At 34.4% G+C, this 13,583-nt stretch overlaps 2 pseudogenes; one reads left to right on the top strand and one right to left on the bottom strand.

Moving 5' to 3' along the window:
- Positions 1-653: 653 nt before the first annotated feature.
- On the top strand, positions 654-1,901 carry LOC120198069 (annotated as a pseudogene).
- A 6,030-nt stretch (positions 1,902-7,931) lies between these two features.
- Positions 7,932-10,789, bottom strand: LOC120198065 (annotated as a pseudogene).
- Positions 10,790-13,583: the final 2,794 nt, after the last annotated feature.

Here is a 13,583-nt window from a genome sequence, read left to right as displayed (position 1 = left end):
AAAGCTTAAAAATATGTTAATTTAAATCATGATCAGTTTCTTAGTGTTTGTCTCAATGATAACTGCATTACGCGTTTGTCTTTATTTTGATGTCTTTGTAGCCTCGATGATAAGAACATTACATGTCTGTCTCCAAGTCTGTAACATTTTTGTATTAAATGGTGATTCCCATGACATGACCTTCTGCAGGACTGCTACTCTTTTTAGCTGAAGAGTTCCTTCTGTAGATTGGCATCAGTCTGGAAATAAATTTTATGTATTTATTTTATCAACAGAAAATTTGTTTGGTCATGGATGAATCTGATTGTCACTTTGTCAGGACACAAAATGGTTGCTCGACATGTCGATATCTTTCCTTCTACTCGCAGTATTTCCTTATAAAATAAAACTAATGTTACATTTTATGCATTTTAACCTCTCAGCAAAAATGTTAATCACAGTATATCTTGAATCTGCTCCATTTCTTATAAAATTTTGCTTTTGCCTAACTTAGTTCACTTTTGAATGTTAAATGAACAAAAAGTTTCCCTGCCCCTGCAGTGGGTTCGTCAGGGAAGGGATAGAATGGCCTGGGATTCCCAAGTGTACATAATATGTACTTGCTAATAGCGAGACCTAGTAATAAAATTGTACCTTTTTATTTTTTTTTCCAGATGTCTAAGGATGTGGAGGATCCTGTAAATGATGGTCTTGAAGTCTTAGCTCTCTTGGTGAATCCCAAGAAACATGGCTAATTATGTACTAAAGCAAGTATCTGTCTATGGAGTTGCGGCAGGATACTGCATCTCAGCTTCTCTTCTCCATCATCAACAAATGGGCTGTCATGAAATTTCCTTATCCTGGTGCACTCACTGCTTTGCAGTACCTGACAAGTGGAGCTGGTGTATTAATATGTGGATGGTTCAAGGTCATTGAGCATGATCGGCTTGACCTTCGACTATGGCGGTTTCTACCTGCAGCCATTATATTTTACCTGTCTCTCTTTACAAATAGTGAACTTCTCCTACATGCTAATGTTGACACTTTCATTGTCTTCGATCAGCAGTTCCCATGTTTGTTGCAATGGGAGGACTCTTTTCTTGCACCAACCATGGCCTTCATTGAAGACATGGGCCTTTGGCCACCATCTTTGGAGGCAGTGTTCTTTATGTTCTTACTGATTACCAGTTCACATTACTGCCTATACTTGGGTGTTGCATACTTGGTAAGCATGTCTATAGATTTTGTTTACATAAAGCATGTGGTGATGACTATTGATCTTAATACATGGGGCCTTGTACTGTACAATAATCTTGAGGCTCTCCTATTGTTTCCCCTTGAGCTACTGATAATGGGGGAGTTGAAGAAAATAAGCATGAAATCTCAGATGAGTCCGATTGGTACTCTTTTGAAGTGGTTTTGCCTGTGGGCTTGTCGTGTTTATTTGGGTTGTCCATATCTTTCTTTGGGTTTTCTTGCCGAAGGGAAATTTCTGCTACAGGTTCACTGTTCTAGGTATTGTAACAAGCTATTAACAATAGTGATTAATTTGGTTATTTGGGACAAACATTCCACTTGGGGACCGTTGGGCTCTTGATTTGTATGATAGGTGGTTATGTATCAGCAGTCTACAAGCAATAATCCGAAAGCAGTTAATGTTGCTACAGCAAGAGACAGAGGAACAACAGAATTACTTGAAATGCAAAGCAACACAGGCAAAGAACACAAAAAAGAAGTCACTGAGATATAGAGAAGTGAAAGGTCTTAAAATATGAGCATTCTGGGCCTTCTTCCATCTGCATATGGAAACCGTTCTTCGATTGGGCATGGGCTGATGAATTCTGTGAAAACAACAATCTCCATATGCACGAATACTTGCATTGAAGATTCAGGCTCAAGTTTAATACATCCATGGCGTTTCATCTGGTCAGTTTTCTGTGTTCCGTACATGAAACTTGATCTTCTTCATATTGATATATGATTTTATATTTCCCATCGAAACCTGGAGGATTGGTTAGAATTTTATATTTTTGTTTCATTGTACTACCATGAACATTTAAGCAATCCAATCAACCTCTCATCATTGTATTGGCACATAAGATTATATATAGATATAATGTATTTTGTAGAGCAAGGTTATCTTTAAACCTTGGTTGCAAGTTCCCTCCTCTGTTTGGTGTCTGTTACTGTTTTGTGCCTCTTGATATTATAAACAACTATAGTTGTTTCTCTTGTTACGCATCAGGTTCTTGTTCTTGTATCATTGATAGCAAACATCAAATGTTCATGGTCAATTGGTCAGTTCAATAGGGATTTTCAGCCAATTCCTGCTTAATACAGGGTTGATTGATTTGCCATTGAGTGGGGTAGATTTAGTTGGTGTAACAACCAAGATTTCCTGACCTATGTAAGGTTGGACAGTTTTTGGTTGATAGCCAATTTATGGCTGCTTTTCAGATCTTGTTCAATCGTTATTGCCAAGGTCTGTCTCAGACCATAATAGTTAAAATTGAAATGGAGGTATGGATTGGGGGGAAAACCGTTTAAACTGTTTAATTATTTGATGGATGAAGATGGATTCGAGGATCTGGTCAAATCTACATTTCAAGAATGTAAGGCCTTTTGGAGGAATGTTGGAATTTTTAATATTCTAAGGCAAACCAAATCTACCATAAAAAATTGGGCAGGGAAGAGGGACAAGTTTCCAGGAGTTTTAATTTCTGAGTTAGAATTGAAGATTTATAAGCTAGAAGTGGATGGTATACAGATGCAAGATGGTTCTAATGGTGAAAAAGCAGTTGAACTGAAGGAATTATGATCAGAATTGTGGAATTTGTATAAGATAGAGGAGCAGATTTGGTTCCAGAATTCAAGATCGAAGTGGGTTGAAGACGGAGACAGAATACCAAATTCTTTCATACGTGTGCTTCTATTAGGAGGAAGAGAAACGCTTTGAATGTTCTAATTAGCAGGGGAATGTTATTCAAGACCGAACGATATAAATGCCACTGTCAGAGATCACTTTTTTAAGGCTTTCAATGATAAGTCTACTTTAGAAGTGGAAGATATTGGACTGCATTTTTCCAGTATTTCATATGAGCATAATCAGAGTTTGGAGAAAGTTTCACAGAGAGGAGGAGATGGGATACTTTAAATCTTGCAATAGCAATAAAGCTCGGGGTCGGATGGTTTAATATGGCTTTTTCAAAAGATATTGGCATGTTCTTAAGGGAGAGATTTGAAGTTCTTTCATAATTTTACTTAGGGAAAGATTGAGATCATGGCATTAATCATACCTTTATTACTCTCATTCCTAAGACTTCTAACTGTGGGTGACCTTGATGATTTTAGACCTATTAGCTTAGTTGGTGGATTATATAAGATCTTCTCTAAGTGTCTTCGAGGAGATTGAGGAGCTGTATTTCAGACTTAATTAGTCATACTCAGTTTGCTTTCACCCAAGGTAGACAAATATTGGATTGTTCATTAATTGCAAATGAAGGAGTAGATTTTTGGAGGAAAAATGGAATTAATGTTTTCAAGGCTGATTTCAAGAAAGCATATGATTCAGTTGATTGAGATATTTTGTTTCTAGTCATGGAGAAAATGGGATTTGGTCCCAGGTGGAGAGGTTGGATCAGAAAATGTGTTTCCACAGTTTCTGTTTCGGTTTTAGTTAATGGAGTTCCTTCTGAGGAATCCCAATGGAAAAGGGACTTAGAGAGATTTTCTTTATCCCCTTTGTTGTTTAATTTTATTGAGAACTTCTCAATTTGCTGATTTTAAAGGTTGTTGATCAGGGGCTGTTTTCTGGGCTGGTTCTTGGAAGAAATAAAGGCTCATTCACTTTATCTCATTTACAATTTACGGATGATCTCATTATATTTTGTGGTGCATCTAAAATGCAGATTTTAAATGTGAAGAGGGTGCTTCGTGTGTTTCAAGTAATTTCAGGTTTACAGCTTAACATGAAGAAAGTAATTTGTTTGGTGTTAATTTGAATGAGGAGGTTCAGGATTGGGCTAACACTCGGTTGTTCAGTTGGTAGTTTTCCCTCTGACTATCTAGGGCTTCCTTTGGGAGCTAATAGGAATTCAACATCTCTATGGAATCCAATGGTTAATAATTTTAGAAAATTATCTAGGTGGAAGGCTTCTTCCCTTTCTTTAGCAGGAAGATTGGTATTGGTCAAGTCGGTTCTATGTTCGCTTCCTACCTATTATTTATCTTTATTTAAGTTACCAGCTTCGGTTCTTAAAACTCTAAACTCAATTATGTCCAATTTCTTATGGGGAGGAGGAAATGGTAAAAATAAAGTTCATTGGGTTTCTTGGCCGAATGTGAGCAAACCAAAGATTGAGGGGGTTTCGGTGTTCTTAATCTAAATTTCATGAATAGAGCACTTCTTCAAAAATGGTCCTTGAGGTATGCCAATGAAAGGGAGTCTGTTTGGAGGGCATTTATTTGTTCGAAATATAATCTGGATTCTTCTCTGTTATTGTTTGACAGTAAAATCCCTAAAAAAGTCTCTTGGATTTGGAGATCTCTGATTAATAATCACTTTGTGGAGGACACTTTTGGTTCCAAGTTTAGAAGTTTGTGCAGTTTTCGAGTAGGAGATGGAAGATTAATCCGGTTTTGGCATGATAATTGGGTTTTGGATTCTCCTCTTTTCCTCATTTTCCCTATATTGTTTTCTATTTCCACTAATAAAATGGGCAAATTATTCGAATTTGGGGAATATAGCTCTTCGGGCTGGATTTGGGATGTGCAATTTCGAAGGAATTTAAATGACTGGGAATTAAAGCAGTGGGCTAATTTGATGGATGTCATTTCCTCTATTTCATTATCAATGGAGATTTCTGATGGGATGATTTGGAAAGGTACTGGGGATGGGGTATACACTGTAAATTCTGGTATAAAGTTATATTCATCAGATTCTTTGGGTTCGGAGGACATCCACTTTTGGAAGAAGATTATTTGGAGGGGTGACTTGCCGTCAAGAGTGGAGTCTTTTATGTGGTAGGTTGTTTTAGGGAAGCTGGCTGTTAAGACAGAACTTGTTAAAAGAGGTGTTCAAGGTATTGAAGACGTGGTATGTCCTCTTTGCAAGTTGGAGGATGAGTCTTCCTCACATTTGTTTTTCTCGTGTTCGTGGTTTTGGGTTATTTGGAACAATTTCTGAATTTATGGAGGATAAAGACTGTTTTTTTGATGATGCGAAAAGCTTTCTTCTTACTTGGGTTGCTATGAAGACTAACTCTCCAATTTGGTCTTTAATTCAGGGTCGTCCTTTGGACAACTTGGAAAATAAGGAATCTAATTGTGTTTGAGGGGGGGAAGTTAGTATGGCTGAATATTTCTTGTTAGCAAGGTTTAGGCTTGCTTCTTGGTTCCTAGCAAAGCACAAAGAGGTTTATATCCCTAAAGATTCTCTTATTTCAGATCCTTCCTTAGGGGACTCGTGTTTTTTAATGCCAAACAGATTGTTTCTATTTCTCATTGGTCCCCTCCTCCTAAAGGTTTTGTAAAACTTAATGTTGACGCAACTACTACTAGAGATTGGAAGAAGAGTGGGATAGGAGAAGTTTTAAAGGATTTCACAGGGTTGACCTTAGGCTTTTTCAAGGAAACTGTGGTCCGGGGCCTCCGACCTATATGGAATTAAAAGCTATTCAGAAGGGGTTGGTGTTCTATGTTGATTTTCGAGAGAGCTTCAAGGACCGTTTGATTATTAAGAGTGATAGCAAGGGTGGCAGTGATTGGGTTAAGGAGGTGGAATTATGTCCTGATGTTTATGCTTTTATGGTTAAAGATATTGTTCATAGGCTTGATGTATTACATGGTGTTGTTAGATGGGTAAATAGGACAACCAATTTAGAGGCTGACGCCTTAGCTAAAGAAGGAATTGGTTGATTTAGTGTTGTTCACTATGGGTGTATTTATGTTTTTCATGGGGGTGTTTTGTAGGTTGTATCTTATGTAATTTATTTTGTTCAATAATATCCTAAGGCACTATTTTCCTCCTTCCGCTGATTAAGGAGCTTCTCTACAAGCTCCTTTAATCAAGAAGGGGGTTTTTAACGAGGCCTGAAATTCTTATAAAAAAAATGTATAGTTTTAGTTATGTGATCCGTCAATATTCATTGATAGTGAACATCAAATGTATAGTTTTTTTCTTACTTCCACTTATCTTCAATGTATAGTTTAGTTACTGTGAACGTCAAATGTATAGTTCAGTTTTCTGTTACCGTTTTGTGCCTCTTCAAGTGTATCACAGTAACAACAATTGATCTTCCATCAAATGCAAGTTCCCTGATAAGTGGAAGTAAGAAAAAAATTGCGATTTTGCATTCACAATGAAGAATATAGCTTATAATTGTGGGAGATTGCATTTCAATAAGTCAATGAATGTTATTTTTGTGGGGCCAGCAACATCAATGGTTATGGTGTAAGTTACTCAAAAAATAATGTTAAGGAACATAACGAAGCTGGCCCAGTACTTGACAAAAAAATAGAAGTCTGTTGTTTTTAAGGTTTAAGAGTTGGAAAGAAAGGAAATCATGGGATGTTTTGCTTTCTTTTTAGGAGGATACGAGCAAAGAAAGGAATATAAGAGAAATGATTAAAACATGGATAAAGGATTGAACAAATGAGTGAAATCACGTGTAAAGAGAGATTATAAAGGCCTAGTGAGCAAGTCTCAATTTGAAAATTAATCTTTTTAGCTCGATTTGACTTAAATGACGTAAAATTAATTTATAAATTCAAGTCTCGAGTCAAGTTATAAAACAGGACTTAAATAGTAATTTGAATAGTTTGAATTTTTAGTATTTAGTGGATTTATTTTTAAGTTTGAGTCGAGTCTCTTGACTATCTATGAGTATGTGTGTCACGTATGAAAAAAATGTATTATATAAAAATCATTTAAATTAAAACAGATAGTATCATAATATTATAAATATTTACGATTAAATTTAAACAGAATCGAACAACTCAACTCACAAAAAAATTTCAAATCAAATTTAATAAACAAGACTCGTTAACTTGAATTCGAGTTAACAAACAAGACCCATTAACTCGAATTCGACTTGATCAACAAAAAAGAAGGCAGAAGAAAGACATATATGGATTCTGCAATTTGGAGCAGAATATCCCAGCAAGATCAAGACAAACGAACATGCCATTTATGGCGTTAAATAAGGTGTACTGTAATATCAATTGATATTATCTCAGCCACATCATCACGTCGACTCGATACTTCAATTGAATTCAAGTGTAAAATTAAAGCAGTGATAGAACAGTACAATACATTTTTAATAGTTTACACTTTTGTAGATTACTTGAGGTTAAAATTTCACACCAATTGTTAGTCATTGTAATCCATTCTCAGATCAAATTATTTCATGTTTTTCCATTGGCAATAAACCACAAACATTTTGTTTTTCGAGGTCGACAAACATTTTAAATTCATATTTATCATTAAGTTCCATTTATAATAATTTTAGTGAGTTCAACAGGCTTGTGTATTTATGCCATGTTCAGATTAGTCTATTTATTGTTTATATAGTCTAACAATAAACTCAAAACCATCTTCATGTAGTTGAATTTCTAATCCATAAAAACTCGTAAACATGGCACTGGGGCTACAAATCCTGCATTATTCATCGACAGATTTTTAAATTAAACCAGAAAAAGGGGATACACTGAACTACAGGATTAGAGAGGGAGGAAGATCAGGCCAACTCCATAGTGGTTCTTCTATGTAACCACTTGCCATTGGGCATGTTCGTGTTCAAATCCTGCAGAAAAGAAAACAAACAATTTCACCATTTAAACACTTCTATCAAAATAAAGTTTTAATTGACATTAGACCTCCATTTAATACTGATTCAAACTAGTGTACTCACAGAAATATTTCAGAAAATGTAAAAGAAACAAACTTACCTCTTTCAAAGCTCATCGTGGGCCGACTCTTGATGGAGAGTTCCGTCGTCCCTGCTCTTCTCGATGAAGTCGATGATGTCTTCTTTGGTCCTATCACCTTCATATGGGGTTATTTTTCCATTAACTGATCTGAAGTAAACCGTTGGGAAACCCTTCACATCAAAATTCCCATCCAGTATCATTTGCTGTTGCATCCTACAAACAAGTCCATGGTCAGAATAATCTTCCAAACAAGAACCTAGAACACACACATATATACATATATGGTAGTTATAGAGGAGCATAGACCCTAAAAACCAATGAGACTAAGAACTTACAAACTTTGCAATCATAACATCGGCATCTTTTTCATAATGGACAGCTACTTCATCCATATTGGTGCCACTTTTTGGCAATGTCCACACCAGGGGGCATAAAACTCGAGCAGAACTGCATATTCAATGGTAAACAAATTATTGGAGCGTGCACAAACCACAGGCAAAGATCAACCTATTCCAAATTCAAAGCTCTACACTGTCTGATAAAACAATGTTATACTGATTCTAAGCATCCTTGATAGTTTCAAATTGCCTCATTAAGTGAAACAAGAAGCAAAACAATTACAGCAGACAACAAACCATGACTACCAATAAGGGTTTCATCAATTCTAAGTATCCATCATGGTTTCAAACTATGAATTAGACGCACCGTTTTTCCCAGATTTGAAAACCATTTCTTGAAGGGTTTCAGCAACCACCACTTTCACAGGTTCATTATTCTCCTGGGGAATAGGTTCGGACTTCACATATGATGGAACTTTTCCTTCCTGCTGAAGAGTACTTCAGTGAGCAAAACAGAAAACCACTAAGAGTGCATACCACACTATGATTGGTATCCTTCACTAAAATCATTACATAACCAGTACGGTTCTCAGAATGGTGAGATTCTTCTACATAAATTTTCAGGATAAGGATAACTTTACCATCAGTGCTGAGGACCAATACATTAATGTAGTGCAAAAATTACTTTGTAATCCTTCACAAATGGTGCAATGTCATCAGCCTTCACATTGGGTTTAAAATACTTCTTTCCATCATTATCCATAATGATTATCAGAGGTACTTGGCTTTCTTCAACTTCAAAATACTGTTTTCCAAACAACAGAAAAAATAAATAATAAGTAACAAATACAATAAACATACCGCAGTATTTGAGTAGATCCTAACCTGGAACGCAGGTCCGCTAACCTCAACATCACCCAAAAGGAAACTAATGCCCTGTTCTTTGTACTGGTCAGCGACTTCACGATATTTTGATTTCAATAAATCAATACCTTCAGTGCTCCAATTTGCAAACAACATAGCCTACCAGTTTCAAAAGTCATATTAGTAGATGTACTGGAAATATTTATATGGTAGTTTAGAAAACGTGAAAAAAGTTGAAGTCCAAGATATTGCTTGTTATGAAACAAATACCAGCCACACTCCAATTTCCTTCACTGTGTTAAAGAACCAGGTGATAATGAAATTTCAGACCATCGAATTTACCTTTGTGTTGGGACTGTTATAGAACTTGACAACAAAGGGTTGATTGCTTTCATCACCGTTAAACAGAGTGACAAGAGAATGCTAGAATCTTCAACAAACTTCTCTAGTGCTTCCAGTTTAAAATCCTGAAAGCAATTAGCTTCTGTAATTAGCTAACTGTAAATGGTACAAAGGTACCTAACAACAGAAATTTTAATTAAGTATTTCAATGATGACATAGAATACATTCAACATTCCAGTTACCTTAAAGTCAACAAAGAGTTCATCAAAAGGCTTGAAAAGTCTGACCAGAGGGCCAGCAACCGATAGGTCACCACGGGGAAGATGTTTAGCATCCAATGTATGACAAAAATTATAATCCGAACGTAATTTCTCAGCGAGTGCTATGTAGCTATCAAACTCTTCACCAGAAAACTTTGCGAACACCCCAACTTAAAAAAAATAAAACTTTGAGAGCTTACAACTACAATCTTCTTGTCATCAATAAGGTTAGTGGCTTCTTCAGTAGACTTGATTTCAGCAGAAGCAGGACCGCTCTGTTTCTTTAAATACTCCACGATACCATCAGCTTGACGTGGACCGTTGTATTCTTGAACGTTCTTCCCTCCATTTCTCAAAATTTTGAGTGTGGGGTAACCCCTGACGTCATATTGACTTGCTAAATCTCTGTTTGCTTCCTCATCGGCATCAACTTTAGCCAGAAAGACTGGAGGGTCGTGTTTACTCAGTATGGGTGCCGCTTTCTCATACTAGACAACAAACAAAAAGTTCATTCGTTAACAGCCAATTAAGCGTATGAATTATCAACAAAATATCGATAATTGTAGGAAAAGCCAATATTGTTTACCTCGGGAGCAAGATTCTTACAGTGACCGCACCTGATAACAAAAGGAAAGATAATTACTTGGTGAATAATCAAGCAATCCTATTATCCTAAGTTCATTCCCCGATCTCAACTCTTGATTACTCAAATGGAAAATCTCAAACAAAAATGCACCAGAAACAAACCTCAGAAAAATAATTATATCTAATTAGCATCGCCATTTTCAAATTATAAGACAAACTCCTTAAATTCAAAATCGTCTACCAATCATTGCATGCACTTTGAGAAAACAATTTTCTTCTTTCTAAACATATAAGCAAACATTTTTTTTTGTGGGGGGGGGGGGGAATGGAAAAGCTTACCAAGGAGCGTAAAATTCGACGACCATAAAATTGTGCTTACTAACAGTGTCAGTGAAGTTGGACTGATCCAAAGTCAAAACAAACTCTTTCTCTTCCGATTCAATGCTATCGTCGGGGGATATCGCCCATAAGAGCATACGATTCCAGCCAAAACAAAACAAAACAAACCAAACAAACACAAACACAAACACTCCTCGCCATTATCGCAGCTCCTTTATGTTCTCTTTTTCGTTTCCTTGCGTTTTATCGATCGGATTTATAAGGTGCAACAAGGGAGTTGCGAAGTGAATGGCACACAAAAATGGTAATTTCTAGGTCACGCTCTCGAGTACGGGACTACATGGGTACTCGCTCTTCTGTGGGCGTTAATTCCACGTGCAGGGTTTTGATTGGGGAAGATTCGTCATTCTAAGCAAGTCATGGTTTTGAAATGCATTTACTATACTTGTGGTTGAAGACTTGAAGTGAGAAAAGTGTGACTGCGAACTTCGTGGCCAAATCAATAAAAAAAAAGGACATGTCACTTTTATGGCATTTTAATTGGCTTTAATACTTTTATGTTTCATGCTTTTGACGTATTAGATACTAACGGCTCCGTACATAGATATTTTCAGTTTAATAAAATTTGAATTTAATTCGAAATCAAAATCAAATTAACTTAAATAATTGAAAATTAAATAATATTTCTTTTCAAATCAAATTAAATTTTGTTCACTTCTGATTAAATAGTGAGAAGAAATTTTATTTTTAAAGGGCGTCATTTTAACCTGTAGAAAATACAATTTTTATTATAGAAATACCTCGCGGATATAACCATTGTTACCCAAAGTGAGTGCTATGGCCAATTTGCACAGAGATCAAGAGAAGTTATAAAAATAAATCATTTAAAAAATTATATTTTTCAATTAATAACAATATTTTATTTATTAATAATTAAATTAATAAAAATTAATATTGATAAAAGTTATTTTATATTTTTACAATTATCATATCAATAATTATTAATAAAATAAATAATAGATAGAAATTTAGATTTTTTTTGTATAATGTGAAAGATAATAAAATAATATATGTTCATAATTTTTTAATATATTAATATCGTACACACATTTTAGAGACGCAATTACTTAAACTTAAATATTCTAAAGAGACTAATATTTTTATTACTAAAACTACTTAATGAATTCAAAGATTAATATTTCTTTTAATAAAAATAGTAGTATTTTTTTGTATTTCAAATTCTGTATTATCTTGCATGATTTATTAATAATTATGTATTAATTTGAAAAATATAAAATGAATATTTAAAGTAATATGTACGATAAAATCATCCATTTTAAAATTCATTTGTATTGTCTCGTACAAAAATCTTATATTATTAATGTATGTGTGTTGATTTCAAAAAATCTGAATCAGCCATCGGGTATGTACCAACTCAACCTCACTCGCGTCTCAACTCGAAATGTGTTGCATGGACCCCATCTCGAAGTGCATGTTTTTTGTGTTGCATTAGGATTTTAGTGGCTTTCAACAAAATGTGGAGCATTCAATCGCACGATACATGCCTTGTTATCATTTCTAAAAGGAATTTACATAAAAGTTTTTTTTAGTGATGTTTTAGGTTTTGCTGTTCAGTCTGAGGGAACCCTTTTCCACCGTGTTCTGAAATGAACAATGTTTATATTGTACTTAGCTTAAAAGAAGAAGATGGATGCTATTTTTATGAAGATTATAATATGGTATAACTTTATTAATTAATTGACATTTCACACACATTTTATAGATGCATCGGCTCGAAGAATAACATATCTTTTAGGGTAAATACATATTTAGTACCTAAACTATCAGTTTTGTTTCATTTTAGTATCTAAACTTTCATTTGTTTCAAAACATATCTGATTTTTACTTTGTTTCGTTTTAGTACCTGGCCGTTAAAATTTTAGCGGAGCTGTTACAACAGGGCACTTTTATGGGTAAATCGAATCATTCGTCACTCAACTATCTCACTCCTTTTGGTCACTGAAGTTTATTTTTTTTAATTTAATTACTTAACTTTCAAATTACTCTTAATTTAATAACTATAACTTTCAAATTTATTTTTTAATTTAATTATATATTAATAAAGTAATAATAAAAATGTCACGTCATAAAAAATATTAACAAAATAATTAGAGTGATTAAAACATGAGCAATTTGAAAGTTGAGTAGTTAAATTGAAAAATTTTAAACTTAAATGACCAAAATAGGAGTGAGAAGATAGTTAAGTTATGAATGGTGTAATTTAGCCATAAAAATGCCACCTACAACAATTCCGTTAAAAACTTCGTTAAGTTTTTAATGACGGGTGCTAAAATAAACAAATATTAAACGTTAGATATGATCTTGAAATAAATGAAAGCTTATAGATTAAAATGAATAAAATTGATAATTTAGATATTAAACATATAATTTCCCCCATCTTTTATAATTGACACCACTTGATTGGTTGAGATAAATGCTAAAATTAGATACGAGTATGAGATTCAAATTTAATAAATTTTGATTTAATTGGATTTTAGTGAATTGAAATACCATTTAATTTTAGGGTAAAGTATAGTAATGGTCATTGAATTTTCTAAAACTTTCATTTAGGTCCCCCAATTTTTAAAACTTATAATACAGTCCCCCAACATTTAGTTGTTTACAATATGGTCCCTCAACATTTAGTCCGTTTGCAATATGGTCCCTGACGTAACTATTGGGGACCATATTGCAAACGGACTAAATGTTGAAAGATTGTATTTCAAGTTTTAAAAGTTGGGGACCTAAATGAAAGCTTTAGAAAAGTTCAGTGACCATTACTATACTTTACCTAAAATTAATTATTCAGTCATATAGTTTTATAAATACAATTAAGCACTCATTGGGTTTGATCTTCTTGATCATTTTCAAGTTTGCTTGCTTAAC

This window comes from Hibiscus syriacus, unplaced genomic scaffold, assembly GCF_006381635.1.
Source record: "Hibiscus syriacus cultivar Baekdansim isolate YM2019G1 unplaced genomic scaffold, ASM638163v2 tig00117056_pilon, whole genome shotgun sequence".
NCBI classification, from domain to species: Eukaryota; Viridiplantae; Streptophyta; class Magnoliopsida; order Malvales; family Malvaceae; genus Hibiscus; species Hibiscus syriacus.
The sequence above is the reverse complement of the archived record's forward strand: the minus strand, read 5'-3'. Positions and strand labels throughout refer to the sequence as shown.